The following is an 18,851-nucleotide window of genomic DNA, read 5'->3' as shown; positions in this document are numbered from 1 at the left end:
AACAACGAACCACCAGGCCAGACTCCAACAGCTAAAATGAAACAACTGTGTTTCTCACTCAACACCCTCTTTTACCAGATGAAGGGCACCAATTCCCGGGAAGGAGACACATATCCCAGGCCTTTTTTTTTTTTTTTTTTTTTATCCAGCGACAAGACGTAAATTAGGAAATCATGTAAGTACAATGCACGACTCATCCCTTCCTACTGATCACATGTAATTTACATCTTACAAAGATGTGAATTCTTGCATTCTCACTCCACAAGGAAAATCTCAATGATTTATTCATTTCAAATGAAAAATAGAAGGTAGATGAGAAGGATGACTTCACAGACCGTGTCGTTCTCGGGGCACTGGTGCGAGGCTCTCTCGCGCACTGCCCGGAGGCCTCCGTGTGCAAGTCCCTCTAATTAACAAGGTGAATCAGGCGGCAGCTCTCTAATTAGTGAGCCTGACAAGCCACTGGAAACAGGCGGGCAGACGGGTACACATTGCTGGCCAACAAAGGCACAGCACATTCCAAGTGAAAAATGCAGATTTCTTCAAAATAACTATAAAAAGTAAGATGGTTGGGGGAAAAAAAACCCACCTATTTTTAATTCTCATGTTTCATGTGTATTTCTCACTCGTTCACAGGGATAACAAACTCCTTGGTAAGACAGGGTTGACCTCAACTCTTTCTACAACCTTTCCAGGCAAACCTCACTTAAAATATAGGCATTAAAAAAAATTTTTTTTTAATTTTATTGTGGTAAGAATACTGACTATGAGATCTATTCTCTTAACACATTTTTAAGTGCACAATACAGTATCATTGAGTGTAGGTGCACTGTTGTGCAGCAGATCTCTAGAACTTACTCATCTTGCTTAACTGAAACTTCGTGCCTGTTGAGAGGAGTAACTGCCTACTCCCCCTCCCCCAGACCTGGCAACCACCGTTCCACATCCTGATTCTATAAATTTGACCATTTTAGATATCTCATATCAGTGGAATCCTGTACGTGTCTTTCTGAAAACACAGACATTTTTGCTTAAAATAACAATCAGCATCTTAGTTGGAAATTTCGTGTGTGTACTTTAGTGCAATCAGTACCTGCCATTTATTCTTAATTCTTCCTAAAACCAGAGATGTCTTCTGTAAAACCCTCTTTTTCCCACAGGACACCCTGAAAGGAGCCCCCAGAAGGCAGGAACAGGTAGAAACCCCCTGTTCTCCAAAGAGGGGCGGTGCCCATGGCTCCAGGACCACACCTGAGTCACCAGCCTGACTCAGGCTGAGCCTTGGAGATGGCCTGACCCACTGGCCGTTTGCCCCGACCTTACCTGTCTTTGCTTATCTGCCAAGCACAGGCATTCCTTCCACTCTGGCTGGCTAGTCTCCTGAGTGTGCCCAGCAGCTGGGGAGGTGTCCCGAGGGCAGCTCTCTCCCTGTGTCAGCCAAGCTTCATGGGTGTGGCCTGTGCTCACCCACAGCACAGCTGTATGCTAAGAGCTCACTGCAGCCCACCTTGGTGGGGACCTCATCGTTCACATTCACCAGAGGACGTGGCTGCAGTTGCCCCTTGCAGCCAGGTGAGTTTGCCTGCACTGGGAGCTGTGAATGCCCACTGCATGTTTTACCTTCCAGCAGCTTTCAGTAGAGCTTGGAAGGTGTTTTCTTTTAGCATCAAAGACCAGCTCTTAGATAGATGCTAAAAACAGTCTTATGAAGGGAGAACATTCTGACTCAGATTCAGATACAAAAAAACTTCTTTTGAACACCAGCTCTGTGCCAAACACTGTGCTGGGCATGTCCTCTGGAGCAGGCACTGATGTCGCTACTGTTTTAATAGTCAGAGGAATTGGGTGTCAAGAGGGTTTAAAAGTGTGCCCAGAGTCCCTCAGCTAGAAAATGCTACTGGAAGCAGAACGTGAACTCTGGGTTTATAATCCAGCCTGCACCTGCACCTGCACCTCCCTCTCCTTTTGAAGACTCACATTGCCCGGCTTTAGACTTGCAGACCAAAGATGTCACTTCGCAAAACTTCGTAAAACTCACCACTCTTCTCTGCAAAGGCCAGCCACGACAGCAAACCCTGATGCCAGCGAGCATCTCAGCGTCTCCTGGCCCTCTCTGGAGAGAAATAAGAACAACGGGTTTAGAAATGTGGGGACCCTGCTGAGGACAGCCTTACCCCTGCGCCATCACGCTCCCTGAAAGATCGAAACTTGTCAAACGTTATTTCAAGGCCCATATATGTGAGACATCTGAAAAGCAGCCACCAAGGAGGGGACCAGTCAAAAGAAGAAGCCACAGGGAAGCCGTGGCCACAAGGGAGGCCACGCTTACTCCACTCTGCCACCACCTGGGCCCCGTCCTTATGGTGGCTCCCAGGTTTCAATTGTCTAAGGGTTTGTCTCTGCATCTGAGCATGCGCCCTGCACACGCCTCGTCCCTCTGGAACCTGTGATCCAGATCCCACTGTGTCTCATCCTCTCGTCAGCTGACGGCTAAGCGGTCCCAGCGCACAGCGGCCCTCAAGAACGGCTGTCGCCGAGGGGAGAGCGAGAGCCTCTGCCCTGTCGTCACGCACTTGCCTTGCCCCGTCCTCTCTGCCGGGGAAGCCCCACGGCCACCTCCAGAGCCTGCTCCTCCGCGCAGGCTTCCCTGATCACCCTCACTCACGGCCAACTCCCCGCCAGAGTAACTTTCCCTGCTCTGAATCCTGCAGGCATCGGACGGCACTTTCCTGACACACTGATCACATTCGGCCAAATACTGTCATTCACGTAGTAGGACAAAAATGTCCTTTCAGGCAGTCAGACCTGGGCTCAAATTCTGCCAGTTTCTAGCCACGATACCTTATGTGTATCCTTGAATTTATACTTTCTTATCTGGAAAAAGTAGAAATAACCCTCCCACGTTGACAAGTTGTGAAGAGGATTAAAGGAGATAAAGCCCTAAACCGCCTGCGTGTGGAAGCTGGCACACAGTGGGTGCTAAGGAATAATTTAACAGAAATTATTTTCAGCTTTGGAACTGCGTGGTATAACAAAAAGATGTGATGTGTGTGAACTTCAACTTTGTCTGGTGCCAAGCTCAGGTCAGTCATGAACTGGCTTGTATGACCCTGTGCAGGACACTAAACCCCTCTGAGCCTCAGTTTCCTCATCTGTAAAATAGGGCTGACCACACCCGACGTCCAGGTGGGGTTTTCTGAAGTAGCAGGTGCCACCGCACTCGGCACAGGGGACTTCCGGTAGATGTTTTCGGAGGCAAGGATTTTGGCTCCTTCATCTGCATGTGCCCGGACCCGACAGAGAATTTGAACGGGGAGCTGCTCTCAATACATGAGTATTTGTGAAGGAATGAGAAGGAAAAGGGGGCCACAGCTTCACGTTTCTTTTGTAATTTTTATTTTTAATAATTTAATAATTTTTAATATTATCCATAAAAGTATATATTACACTTATTGTAACCTCATGTTTTCACTTGGCCAAAATACTGTGGTCACTTTTTGGCTTGATACCAAAATTTCTGCCTTTATCCTGGAGGATGGCGGGGGTGACTCATCTGAGCTAATTCACTACTACTCTTTTTACATTAAACGTGGAAAACTTTAAATTTCATTTAAAAAACTTATAACATATTTTTGTGCAAATAGCTCAAAGTGGCCTACCTGGCTTACACTAATACTTTTTATATCAACCTGGATGACTGGAGACCATTCTTCCATGTGAAGTATCTCAAGAATGGAAAAACAAACACCACATGTACTCACGACTAAATTGGAACTAATTGATCCACACTTATATGTACATATGGAAGTAAAACTCCATGGAAATCACGCAGGTGGGAGTGGGGAGGAGAGGATGGGTAAATTCACACCTACCAGGTACAATGCACACTATCTGGGTGATGAGCACACTTATATCTTTGACTCAAAGTGTACAAAAGCAATTTATGTAACCAAAACAGTTGTACCCCTATAATATTCTGAAATTTAAAAAATTAAAATCTGGCCAGGCATGGTGGCTCACACCTCTAATCCTAGCACTTGGGAGGCTGAGGTGGGTGGATTGTTTCAGTTCAGGAGTTCGAGACCAGCTCTGAGCAAGAGCGAGACCCTGTCTCTACTAAAAATAGAAAGAAATTATCTGGACAACTAAAAATATATATAGAAAAAAATTAGCTGGGCATGCCTGTAGTCCCAGCTACTCGGGAGGCTGAGGCAGTAGGATCACTTAAGCCCAGGAGTATGAGGTTGCTGTGAGCTAGGCTGATGCCACGGCACTCTAGCCTGGGCAACAGAGAGAGACTCTGTCTCCAAAAAAAGAAAAAAGGAAGAAAGAAAGAAATTTTAAAAAATTAAAATCTGACTGAAGCACCACGGAGAAGTCTACCATGACAGTGAACATTTACCTTGCTAGGATCTAGGACAGGAGGCCGACGCCAAGAAGAGAGAACAACATTTGGGGACACTCTCCCCCAGGAGGCATTTGCCAGTTCTGAGGTGGCAATCCTGAGAAGCCAAAAGGCCAAGGTGCAGTTCTGATATCCTTGCGGGCTACAGGGATTGGTGTTCAGGCCTGCCAAGGAGGGAAAGGACTAGCGCGACAGTTTGGATGTTTGTTCCCGCAAACATCATGTTGGAACTTGATCCCCAGTATTGAAGGTGGAGCTTAAAGAGAGGTGTTTTGGTCATGGGTTGGGGGTGATCCCTCATAAATGGCATGGTGCTATTCTCACAGTAATGAGTGAGTTCTCACTCTGTTAGTTCCCATGACAGCTGGTTGTTAAAAACAGTCTGGCACCTCCCCACTCCTTTCCTCCTCTCTTGCCATGTGATTTCTGCACACACTAGTTCCCTCTTACCTTCTGCCATGAGTGGAAGCAGCCTGAGGCTTTCACTAGATGCTCAGTCTTCCACTAGTCTTCCATGATGCCAGCAGGATCATGAGCCAAATAAACCTTTTTTCTTTATAAATTACCCAGCCTCAGGTATGCATTTATAGCAACACATAAATGGACTAAGCCAACTAATAAGCCCCAATCAATTTGGAATAGACACACTAAAGTCTGTAGCCTGGGAGTAAGCATGAACCAGAGGAGGTTCTTGCAAAGACTGCAACTCAGCTAGCAACTATCAATTGGACCAAAATAGTCCTGGATGGCTAGTGTCCCCAGCTACCTGGCAGAAGCCAAAACAAAACCACTCTACAGGAAGCTAACATGATTCTAGGCCTCAAAATTTTCTAGAAACAATATTGCACACACAATATCTAAAACATAATTTAAACATAACCAATCCACAAGAAAACAAGACATTATGAATGACAATCAACAGAAATAACAGTCAATACAAACATACACACAGAAACACCAGACATTTAAACTATCAGACACAGACTTTAAAATAATTATACTTACTATGTTCAAGGAGATGAAAAACAAGATTTGAGAATTTCAGCAGTGATCTGGAAACTGAAAAAAAAAAAAACAATAACAACAAAATGGAAATTCAAGAATTGAAAAAAAAACCCATCACACAAATTAAGAAGACAGTGTTGTTTTTTTTCACAGATAAAGAAAGAATTAATAAGCTGGAACATAAAGCAGAAGAAAATATTCAGACTTAAGCATGGAGCGATAACAGGTTAGAAGAACTTGAAGAGGATAAGAGATATGGAAGACATAGGAAGGAGGTCTACCACACCAGTAATTGAAGTGATAGAATAATAATAATGACTGAGAATTTATCAAAATTATTGAAAAACATCAACCTATCAACTCAAGAAGTCTTAAGACCACCAATGAGGATTAGTATAAAGAAATCTGTACCTAAATCCATCAAATAAAACTACTAAACTGAAGGCAAAGAGAAAAATTTTAAACCAGACAGAGAAAAAAAGACAAATTACTTTTAAAGAAGCAACAGTTGGACTTCTCAATAGAAATAATGAAGGCAAAAGACAGTGAAATAATATTTTCAGAATGCCAAGAAAATAATTACCAGACTAGAATTATACATCCGGCAAGTTAGCCTCCAAAAATAAACATTAAATAGAACATTTTTTTCACAAAAAAATGAAAGAATTTAACACCAGTTAAATTGCACCAAAGGAAATGTCAAAGAGTGTTTTTCAGACAAAAGGAAAATAGTCCCAGATGGAAGTTTGGAGATGTAGAAAGAAATATGTAGAAAGGAAAGAGCAATATACACGTGGGTAAACTGAGATGAATATTGACCATATAAATATAATAATAATATACTGTGGGATTGTATTACATATACAATTAAAATGCTATATAAAGATGTCATTTAAGTTAATAATGGCATAAAGAGAGTTAAAGAACTCCATGATTCTTGCATTTTTCTGGAAGGAGATAAAGGTACTAAATAATATTGGAATTGTATAAGTCAAGTATACATGTTATAAATAGTAAAGAGTAAACACAAAAAATGTTTGAAATGGCATATAACATATAGAGAAGGAAATGGAGTTATGGAAAATACTTGACTAACCCAAAAGAAGGCTAGAAAACAGAAAAAGAGGAACATAGAACATGCAAGACAAATTGTATTAAGGTGACAGACTTAAACCCCAATGTATCAATACTTGAAATAATGTACATGGATTAAATGCACCAATTAAAAGATAAAGAGGGATTGAATTTTAAAATATATATATAAATTATTTACAACAGTTACATCTCAAATGTAAGGATACAGAAAAGTTTAAAGTAAAAGGGTAGAAAAAGATATACCCTGCAAACACTAACCAAAAGAAAGCTATGTGGCTATGTTAATAGTAGATCAGCAACGGATACATTAAGGCAAAAAGCATTACCATGGAAAAATAGGAGAAATTCATGATGACACATAGTTCAACTAATGGGGAAGAAGAAACTTCTAAATTTGCTTGAAAATAATAATAATATAGACTCAGAATATGTAAACAAAATTTGAAGGAACTCTAAGGGAAGGTAAACAAATCAACAATCATGATGAATTTTCACACACTTATCAGTATCAGATAAAATAGGCAGATAAAAAAATCAGTAAGTAGGCCGGGCGCGGTGGCTCACGCCTGTAATCCTAGCACTCTGGGAGGCCAAGGCAGGTGGATCGCTTGAGGTCAGGAGTTCGAGACCAGCCTGAGCGAGACCCCATCTCTACTAAAAATAGAAATAAATTATCTGGACAACTAAAAATATATATATAGAAAAAATTAGCCGGGCATGGTGGCGCATGCCTGTAGTCCCAGCTACTCAGGAGGCTGAGGCAGAAGGACCGCTTGAGCCCAGGAATTTGAGGTTGCTGTGAGCTAGGCTGACACCACGGCACTCACTCTAGCCTGGGCAACAAAGTGAGACTCTGTCTCAAAAAAAAAAAAAAAAAAAAGAAATCAGTAAGTGTATAGATTTGAACAACATGATAATGAACTTGGCTTAATGAAAATACAGTTGACCCTAAAACAACACAGGGGTTAGGGGTGCCAACCGCTGTGCAGTTGAAGATTCATGTACAACTTTTGATTCCCCCAAAACTTAACCACTACTAGTCTACTGTTGACCTGAAGTCTTACCAATAATACAAAAAGTCAATTAACACATATTTTGCACATGTATTATATACTATATTCTTACAATAAAATAAGTTAGAGAAAAGAAAATGTTATTAAGAAAATCACAGGGGGCCAGGCGCAGTGGCTCACACCTGTAATCCTAGCACTCTGGGAGGCCGAGGCAGGAGGATTGTTTGAGGTTAGGAGTTCAAGACCAGCCTGAGCAAGAGCGAGACCCTGTCTCTACTAAAAATAGAAAGAAATTATCTGGAAAACTAAAAATATATATAGAAAAAATTAGCGGGGCATGGTAGCACATGCCTGTAGTCCCAGCAACTTGGGAGGCTGAGGCAAGAAGATTGCTTGAGCCTGGGAGTTTGAGGTTGCTGTGAGCTAGGTTGATGCCACAGCACTCTAGCCTGGGCAACTGAGCGAGACTTTGTCTCAAAAAAAAAAAAAAAAAAAAGAAAGAAAGAAAGAAAGAAAAGAAAAGAAAAGAAAATCATAGGGAAGAGAAAATATATTTACTATGTATTAAGTGAAAGTGGATCATCATAAAGATTTTCATCCTCCTTGTCCTCATGTTGAGTAGGTTTAGGAGGAGAAGGAAGAGGAGGGGTTGGTCTTGCTGTCTCAGGGGTGGCAGAGGCAGAAGGAAATATGCATATAAGTGGACCCACACAGTTTAAATTCATGCTGTTTAATGGTCAACTGTATATAGAATATTGCATTCAACAACTAAGGAATACATTTAAAGCAAATTTCAACAGAAATCAAATGACTAAAACCACAGAGGGTGTTTTCTGATCATAATGTACTCAGGCTAACAACAAAAATAAGACAATTAGAAAATTTTCCTATATGTTTGAAAATTAATCACTCATGAGTAATATAAGAAATTATAGTGAAAATTAGAAAAGGTTTTGATTAGCTAATAAAAAATATTACATACCAATATGTCTACAGGGAAATTTTTGCTTTGAATGCATATATTAAATATATATGTCTAAAAATCAATGAACTAAGCACCCACTTCAAGAAGTTAGGAAAAAATTAAACCCAAAGAAAGTCAAAAGAAATAAATAATAAGGAAAAGAGTAGAAAATAATGAAATATAGAATGAGCATACAATAAGGAAAATCAACAAAGGCAAAAGTTATTGTTTGAAAAGACTAACACGTGGAAAACTCCCACCTAGATAAAAAAGGGGAAGGTGAATGAACAAAGGAATGTCAGTATAGATCTAACAGACATTACATACAGGATATTATTAATACAATGAGAATAATTAAATTTCTAAAACTGTGGGGATTTTTCTAATTATCTTTTTTTAAAATTGATTTCTAGCTTAATTGTACTATGTGTAGAGAACAGATTCTACATGAAGTCAATCTTTTGAAATTTATGGCTCAGGATATGAGGAATTTTTTAACTATTCCAAGTATGCTTGAAAAGAATGTTTATTCTGCAGTTCTTTGGGTGTAGGGTTTTATATAGGTCAAGTGTATCAATCCTATTGTTATAGTATTGTTGATTTTTTTGTCTGCTGTTCTATTAGATACTAAGAGAGATACCTTAAAATCTTCCACTGTGAGTGAGGAGTTGCGTATTTTTACTTGTAGTTTTGACAATTTTTGCCTTATAGATTTTGAGTCTATATTATTAGGCACATGCATATTTAGAATTGTTATGTCTTCCTGATGACTTAAAACTTTTGTTACTAGGAACTGGTGCTCTTTATCTTTTTTTTATAATGTGCACTTTGTCTAATATTAACATATAACCAAAAAAAAACCATATAACCATGCAACTTTGTTTTAGTGTTTGCCTAGCATATTTTTATCCATCCTTTTGTTTTTCATTTTTTGTTAATTTTTTACGGACACATAATGATTGTATGTATTTCTGTGGTACGTGTGATATTTTGATACATGCCTACCATGCGTAGTGATCAAACCGGGGTAATTGGGATATCTATCACCTCAAACATGTATCATTTCTTTGTGTTAGAAACATTCTAAACCTTTCATCCAGCTATTTTGAAATATACAGTAAATTGTTGTTAACTATAGTCATCCTGCTGTGCTGTCAAACACTAGAACTTATTCCTTCTATATGATGTATTTTTGTACTCACTAACCAACCTCTCTTCATCCCGCCCTTCCCAGCCTCTGGTAACCACCATTCTACCTCCATGCCTCCATGAGATCAATGTTTTTAGACTCCCACATGTGAATGAGAATATGCTATATTTGTCTTTCTGTGCCTGGCTTATTTCACTTAACATGATGTCCTCCGATCCAGTCTATGTTGCTGCAAATGACAAGATTTCATGCTTTTTATGGCTGAATAATATTCCACTGTGTGTATATAGCAAATTTTCTTTATCTATTCATACATTCAGCCATTGATGGACACTTGAGCTGATTCCATATCTTGGCTATTGTGAATAATGCTACAATAAACAGGGGGTGCAGATACCTCTTTGACATATTGATTTCCCTTCTTCTGGATATATACTCAGCAATTGGATGCCTGGATCATATGGTAGTTCTATTTTCAGTTTTTTTGTGGAATCGCCATACTGCTCTCCATAATGGCTGTACTAATTTACATTCCCACAAGCAGTGTATGAGCGTTCACCTCTCTCTGCATCCTCACAAGCATCAAAATGCATTTTATTGTCTTTTTGATAATATGCATTTTAACTGGAGTGAGATAATCACTCATTGTGGTTTTAATTTGCATTTCCCTGCCATAGTTTTATTTTTAACTTTTGTGTTCCTTTACATTTTAAACATAACTCTTATAAATAGCATATAGATGGACTTAAAAATCCTTTCTTATAGCATTTGTATTTTAGTTGGAACACATATTTCGTTAACATTTAGTGTATTTATTGATACATTTGGATGTAAATCTAAAATAGGAATATTTAGCCCACATGTTCTGTATTCCTTTCTTTCTTGCCTTCATTTAGATCACACACACACACACACACACACACACACTCATACTCCTCTATTAGCCTAAAAATTATACAGTCTTAGGACTCTTTTAGTTATTACCCTAGAGATTAAAACAAAACCCCTTGATTTATCAAAGTCTATTATAAATTAGTACTTTTACGTCTTTCCATATAATGCAAGGATATCAGAACACTAACTGCTTTTACCCTCATCTAGACTTATATGCTATTCTCATCATGTATTTTATTTCTGTTTATATTTTAAACCTCAGGAGATATTTTATGGTTGTTTAATGTAAGCAAAGTTTATTTATATTTACCCTCACATTAATCCTTTTTTTGTTGTTTTTGTTCTTCATCACTTTGTGAATCGCCAAGCTTCCATCTGAGACAATTTTTTCTTTAGCACTTACTTTTGTGAAAAGCTGTTAGTATTTAATTTTGAAAACATCTTCATTTAACCTTTATTCTCAAAGAATATTGTAACTGGGTATAAAGTTCTGGGTTGGCAGGTTTTTCCCCAGCATTTTGAGGATATCATTTTATTGTATTCCAGCCCAATTCCATTTTTCTCATTCCATTCTTGACAAATCAATCATCAGTCTAATTGTCACTCCTTGGAAGGTAATCTTAATTTGTTTCTATAGCTGCTTTTAGGATTTTCTCTTTGTCTTCAGTTTTCAACAGTTCTAAATATATTTATGTATATATTTAAATATATATAATATATAATATTATGTATACATTTAAATATATATAATATTATATATAGGTGTGGCTTTATTTGCATTTACCCTATTTGGAGTTTTCAGACTTCATAAGTCTGTGGTTTGTTGCCTTTTTGACCAATTCTTAGCTATTATATCTCCAAATATTGTTTCTGTCCCATTCTTTCTCTTTTTTCCTTGGAATATAATAACATATATATTGAGCTTTCTTACTGGATCTGTATGTCTCTTACCCTTTATTTTGTATTTCTCATTGTCTTGTTTCTGTAGTTCATTCTGCATATTTTCTCCCGACTCACCTTCCAGAATCTGGCTATTCAGGATGGTCTATGGACTGGCAACATTGGCATCACCTGGGAGCTTGTTTGAAATGCTGAACCTTAGCCCCAACAAGTCCAACAAGTCCTACTGAATCCTTGATAAATCTCCAGCTAAAATTGCAGATTTGTCTATTTCTTCTTGAAGTTCTATCAGTTTTTGCTTCATATATTGTGAAGCTTTGTTAGTGGGTGCGTATACATTTAGGATAGTTATTTCTTCTTGTTTAAATGACATCTTTATCAGATGAAATGATAATCCCTGTTTTTTTAATCTAAAATCTATTTTGCTTGATATTAATATAAGCACCCCAACTTCCTTTTGACTGAATTAGCATGATATATCTTTTTTCATTCTTTTACTTTTAACCCATTTGTGCCTTTACATTAAAGTGTGTTTATAGCAAACAGCTTATAGTAGGGTCTTACTTTTTTAGCTGATCTAAGAATCTCTGCCTTTTAATTGAGGTGTATAAACCATGTACATTTAATGGGATTATTGATACAGTTAGATTTAAGTCTATCATTTTGCTACTTGTTTTCTACTTATTCCTTCTGTTCTTTGTTCTCCATTTCCTCTTTTTCTATGGTCTTTGAAATTAATTGAATTTTTATGATTACATTTTATCTCTTTTGTTGGCTTATTAGACCTTTGTTTTATTATTTTTATGGTTGCTTTAGAGTTTATAATATATCTTTAATATAGCACAATCTATATTCAGATGATATTGCACTTCACATATAGTACAAGAATCTTATGTTCCCATTTGTCCCATCAAGGCCTTTGTTGTCATATATTTTACGTAAATTTACATTACTCTATAATCTTTGCTTGTCTGATTTTGTTATGTATTATTTCTGCTGGCTCTTTCTCATGGTGCCTTTTTTGTGCGTACATATTTTGTTAATGTTTTTGTTTGTTAATTTTTACTGTGTGCTTATTTTTTTAGAGCTTTACTTACGTAAATTCTTTGAAATTATAATGATGGTGGATTCCTCCAGAGAGAGAATTTTCATCTGTTTGTGTCTATTTCCCTGGGGTATTACCAATATGGGAACACTTTATGCTAAAATCTCAGATTAAGACTTTTTTTAGACCATCTAAACAGTGTGAACTTAGGGTGAAAACTTGGATTTGTTTGTGGTTATAAATTTTCAAGGGAGATTGACCTCGCTTCCCCATATATCTTAGCACCATTAATAATTTTTCATGAAATTCCCTGAGGATAGCAGGATGAGTTTATTTCTCGTTTGTGTTTGCTTTAAAGATGTAATCTCTGGGGTCTCAGTTTTACGATGGATGTCTCCCATTAGACTCCCTATTTTGGATGGACCCCCAAGCTTTGTATCCTATACTCCTCAGCCCCAAAGGAAATAAAACACAAACTTCCAGTTCACCTTATTTAGCAAATGCCCTCAAGGTAAAGGAGCAGCATCTATGCTTCCTTCTCTGTGTTCCTGTCTTCACTTGATTTTGGGGTTGGGTGCTTCTTATTTTCTTGCCAGTTCATTGATTCATTTAATAATTTATTTAATTTTTTTTTTCATCTGGCACTTCTGGTTGTTTCCAGGGGAAAGGTTGGCCAGGGTCACTCATCCATTGCACTGCCAACAATGAAAGTCCTCCAGAGCAATGTTTCTAAAACACCAACTAGATCATTTCACTTTTATGCCTTAAACATTTTCAGTGGCTCCCCACGGCTTTCACAGTCACATGGAAACTCCTTGGCTTGATAACCAAACACTTTTTGATCTGGCCTCTGCTCACCTCTCTAGCCTCACTGAAAGGCCTGTTACGAGACACATGGCAATTTGCTCAGCATCCTTGCACCTTCCTGTCTTTGTGCGTGTACTCTCTTTTCTACCCCGACTTTGTGGCTCTGCTTAGGCACCTTTCCTCCAGGCAGCCACCCACAGCTCAGCCTGGGTTTATGTTCCATCGCTTACCTTCCCTGCCCTGTCAATCAAATGTTTGCTAGATCAGTCCCTGCAGAAACCACACAATATATTTTTCTAGCATAAGCTATAGCCCATCATCAGTATTTAACAAATATGTCTTAAACGAATGAACAAATGAATAAATGAACAAACCATTATTGTCACAGTTCAGAGGTTACTGAGTGTTAGCATGGACTAAGAAGAGTTTAAAATAGGGGATTTGAGACAAAAAAAACTTCATACTATTTAAACTTAGAAAAGATTTAGATAACCTCAATCCAGTACTAAATTTTAAGAAAAGTTCAATGTCTCAAAATTTCTCACAATCTTATGTTTTGAGCCTTTTCTGCAGAAAAACCTCAGGCAATTAAGTTGAAGAAGCATTGTCTTCACAGGCCTGCATCTTCCGAACAAAATTCTGAGCAGTACAGGATGCCCAGTTCTGACTTGCTTAAAAAAACAACACAGGCAGCTCAGGTCTTACCAACAGAGCAAAATGAAGCAAGATTTGCCGTTGGGGCATAGGGTGGAAGTTTGGCCTTTTTTTTATAAACAAGGTGGTTGATTTGTGCTGGAGTTGACCTGAATGCAATCTCGTTAGTAGCATGGATCTTTACTCATACTGGCTACAGAGAACCGTCCTTGCTCTTTCTCCCACCTTATCGAACTGTCTACCACCTGCATTTTAACCTCCACTATAACCAAAGAAGTCCAATTTGAAATACAAATCCAAGAAACACAAAAACTCCAACTGGGACAAGAAATTATATGCAAAGACATTAATTTTCACTTTTATTGTTCCAGCTGTTATACTGTTAATTGAAACAACCTATTTATTCATAAATAAATGTATTCATAGCAAAAATATGGATAAACAAACCTGATGTAATGGTCCACCGAGAGATTTAAATTTCTTCAACCTTAGAAAATTCTTAAACGCAATTATTATTCAGTGGGCTGGAAAAGAATCTTTCTTAATGTACAGTACTTTCTGCAGTTTGGTGAAGATAAGATTTCTTAATTTGGTAATCTGGGGTAGATTAGTATGTTTTAGTGATACCAAGCTGAAGGGTCAAAATTAAGGATACAAAGTATCATTCAATTCTTACGAGAATACACATGTCTGCTGGCCACCATGATGCCAAAAATAGAGCTCCGTATATTTGATGACATTTAAATTTTTTATAGTAAAATTTACGGTTTCTATTTTGCTACTCATTAAAAACTAACAGCAAATAAAGCAATCTCAATATTTAAGAGGTGAACATGATATGATTACATGATTAAAGCTAAATGGTGCTGAATCACAGCTATCCCTTTTATACATCTGGCAGTACAGTTCCTGCCCGTTCGTTACCAAGGCTGCTTTAAAATGGATTTCTTCTTCACAATGGCTGCCCACCCCAGCCAGCATGCTACCCTAGGCTTTTCAGGGGACACATGACCCACAAAGGCAAGGACAGACGACTGTCCCCCAGAGGGCATCCTAAGATGTACAGAGTGGCCAGGATCCCTGCTCCTGGTGAAGCCCACACACCAGGCTGTCACCCTAGAGCCTGCAGCAATAGAACTACTGCATCTGTGTTCCCACTGGAATGTCAGGATGAGTCTTGTTTTCTCTGTTGCATATCTAGAAACTAAGGAGACTCTCAACATGTTGCAGGCAACAAAACCTAACTTTTATTAGCTATTTTAGCATAAATGACTTCCTTGTAGCCATGACCGTGATATTTAATCTCTCTGAGTCATAGTTCCGCCTACTGTAAAATCAAAATCTGCTCATTGGCCTCACAGAGTTGTCATAAGGAAGGTGCATAAGGAATCTAGGCATATTGCAATTCTCCTCCTACATGGCAGATCTTGGGGACAGGGACCCCTATAGTCCCTGACACAGTGAAAACTGATATATATATATAACATATATATAAATAAATGTTAGTTAAATATTCTAGTTATTTAGCTGGATAACAAATTACCCCAAAACTTATGAGACTCAAACAAATATTTCTTATCTCAAATAGGTTCCAAGGGTCAGGAGTCTGGGAACAGCTTAGCTGGGTGTCTGCAGCTCACGGGTTCTCATGAGGTTGCAGTCAAGCTGTCACCTGGGGCTTCACTCATCCCCAGCCTTGACTGGGCTGGAGAATCTGCTTCCAGGCCCACTCACATGCCTGCTGTTAGGCCCTAGTTTCTCACTGGCGATCGGCTGGAGGCTTCCTCTCTGCACGGCGTTCTCCCTGGGAGGGCTGCCCACAACAGGGCACCTGGCTCCCCTCGGAGTGAGCAAGGGAGAGGCAAGAGAGAGGCAGAACCCCAAGGCAGAACCTGCAGTGGCTTCTATGACCTAATCTTGGAAATAAAACACCCGTCACTCGGCCATATGTTATTGGTCGCACAGACCAGCCCTGGTCCAATGTGGGGGGGCAACACAAGGGAACAGTTGGAGGTGGGGCCATTTGGGATCATGTGGGAGGCTGGTTACCAGATTAAGTGAGTAAATGCATCCTCGAGGACACTTACGTGTCCCATTTACCTGGTTTCCATGAGGAAGTTCCCACCCCCCTCCCCCTCTCCCCAAATACTTCTGACCCCTCATCCCACCTTTTACTACTTATGTCAGTTGTGAATGGGGTACCTGGATGGTGGGTCATTATAATTGGTCCATATTTCTTGACTGGATGGAGGTAATCTATTAAAATTTATGAGTAAAAAATGCCTTTTTCTCTCTGGGCTAGTTCACTGCAGAAATCCTGGTTAAGCGAGTCCACTTTGCAGACCCGGACTTGCCTTCACATGGACAGTTCCAAGATCTAAATGGCTGCAGGGAGTCAGAGGAGCCACTCAGCCAGGGTGTCTGGCCACACTTTTCAATGTATCGTCACTGTGACAGAGGTGATGTTCCGTCTCCATCCATCTGCTTCTCACTCCTTTCCTCAGCTGGTTCTGAACTCAGGCAGGGAACGAGGGCATCCTTTGTCAGCAACTCAGACCCCAACAAGAAGGAATGCCTTGACAGAGTGAGAAAACATCACCTATTGGCACCGGGATATTTTATGTAATTACAATGAACTAGACTCAATCACCAGTTTAGAAATTTTACTCATTGATTATCCTCATGGAGACAGAGGAAAAATTTAATATGTTAATTAAGTTACTTTTTCCTAGAGTTTTAAATCATTAAAATTGTTCCTTATTTTTGTAGGGGTGTTTACTCCCTACAGAATGCAAAATTGGAAATGTAGCCATGGCATTGTAATGCACGCAGAGTTTTAGTTATTTGTACTCAAACTATAACGAATAACCCACGAAGAGATGCTAAAGGATTGTTACTTTACAAAGAGCAGTCACTTCTGCTTCCTTTTCACATACCACTGGACTTCATCTGAACCCAATTTGTGGGTTCCTGTGAGATATTAATGAAATCCTCGATTTTAAGATACCTTTCCTCCACCTCTTAATGTTTCTGGGATCAAGATGTCAAAAGAAACTCGCTGGTGCTCTCTTTCACCATTAAAGGTATGACACATTCTAAAATTAGGGATGCTTTGAAATCAAAGAAATGTCTATGTATGGCACCTAGTTTGTGACTTGTGCTTCTGACCAACTGGCTATAAATCAGGGGTTCCCATAACCCCCTCCTTGGGTTTGATTAATTTGCTAGAGCAGCTCACAGAACTCAGAAGGACACTTCACTATGTTTACCAGTTTATTAATAAAGGATATAATGAAGGATACAGATGGACAATGCTCTGCCATAGGGCAAGGTATGCAAGGCGGGGCATGGAGTTTCCATGCCGTCTCCAGATGCACCACCCTCCAGGATCCTCCATGTGCTTGGCTATCTGGAAGCTCATCCAAGTCCTGTCCTGCTGGGTTTTTATGAAGCCTTCACTATTACATAGGCATGATTGATTACACTGCTGGCCATGGTGGTCAACTCAACCTTCAACCTTCAGCTTGAACTGTTTAGATGAGAATTGTTCAACAATAACATTTGGTATGGTTTACCTGATGGTTTTCGATATGCTATTGGCTGTATTTCCTGGCAATCTTGATTGGCTTTTATTTCTTGGGAGGTTGGGGGTTTCTTGGAAGATTGGAGGAATACTAAATCAAGGACTTATATATCCAAGTAGGCCATTCTCACTGATGTGGGTAGGAAATTCATTAAAGAACACATGATAACCTTTGTTCCAGGCTGTCTTGAATTCCTGTAGAGGCTGTCTAGAGAGTGAGCCTTTCAGTTTGTGTCTCTGAGTCCTCAACATTGACCTTACTGTAATTCCTGCTAGGTGAGGTAGAACCAAGACCCCCAGAGAGGTGGCAGCAGAAGGAAGTTGGTTAGGACCTCTAACTGCTAAAAGCACAGCCTGAAGAAAGGGCCTTTTGTTGAAATGGTAGAATATGCTGTAATACTGGTCTAAGCAAAAGGGAAAGCAGTAATGAGTGAGGATGAGAGTGACAACAAGTTGCAGTCTGTAGGAATTAAGTACAGTATGTGTATGTTTGTATATGGAAATTGGGGATGAGGTGGAAGCAAGCGTCTAACATTCCTAGCTACACCAAACATTTCTTTACTATACCAATACAAAAAATAATAGTAACAGAGAGAGAGAGAGAGAGAGAGAGGAAGGAAGGAAAGAAAGAAAGAGTAGGGGGGAAGATGAGATCCACCCTCGCAGAGCAGAATGCATGGCTTAATGTTGCTGGCTAGGAAATATGCTCCCCTCGTTTGAAAGTATTTATATTCAAAAGAATTTCTGTATTGGATTTATCTATAAGCCCAGGCAGAGGTGAAAGTGAATATAAATTAGAGACAAAGAGTCTGCTATAAGCCATAACATGACCCAAGGCAAGGCAGAGGATTCACTCGCAATAAAACAGCACCATCCAGCCCAGGAAAGGGCACAACCCCAGGCCAAACATTCTCATGGCAATTTGCAGAAGCTCTAATTTGGAGGTACAAGGTAAGGGCAGTTATTCTGTGCAGTTATATTGTTGCATGTTTAAAACGGTTCCTTATGTGGTCTCTGTAGTGTTATGTTATTCCCACATAATCACACAGTGTAAGGAAAATAAACGGTCCAACTTTTGGGGTGTTGCCATCCCCAATACAAAGGTGAACCCCCCACATTTGTACCACACGACCAGGGACATAGCTGGCTGGACCAGGGGCAGACAAGTGTCTGGCTGAGCCAATCTGATACTGAGAATAAGGATTTGTGGATAGAAAAAAACAACCAAAGTGTTTTTTTCTTATTCGCATACTCAACAATCAACACAGGATACTTCTGTGACCAGATGTGGGTGGATATTTCCCCACACACCAAGCAAGCAATTCTGCAGATTCTC

The 18,851-nt window shown here is 39.4% G+C and overlaps 1 long non-coding RNA gene across 1 annotated transcript in view; it reads right to left on the bottom strand.

Annotated features, from left to right (window-relative positions):
• Positions 1–266: 266 nt before the first annotated feature.
• LOC123624285 overlaps positions 267–18,851 on the bottom strand; it is a 36,530-nt gene continuing 17,945 nt past the window's right edge. Inside the window, exons 3-4 of the long non-coding RNA XR_006730101.1 lie at positions 5,411–5,464; positions 267–2,113 (exon numbers count right to left, since the gene is read on the bottom strand). This is a non-coding gene — a long non-coding RNA (uncharacterized LOC123624285). The remainder of the gene's footprint in view (positions 2,114–5,410; positions 5,465–18,851) is intronic.

Source organism: Lemur catta, chromosome 19 (assembly GCF_020740605.2).
Source record: "Lemur catta isolate mLemCat1 chromosome 19, mLemCat1.pri, whole genome shotgun sequence".
In the NCBI taxonomy this organism is placed as follows: domain Eukaryota; kingdom Metazoa; phylum Chordata; class Mammalia; order Primates; family Lemuridae; genus Lemur; species Lemur catta.
Note: the sequence above shows the minus strand (reverse complement) of the source record. Positions and strands in the feature narration are given on the sequence as shown.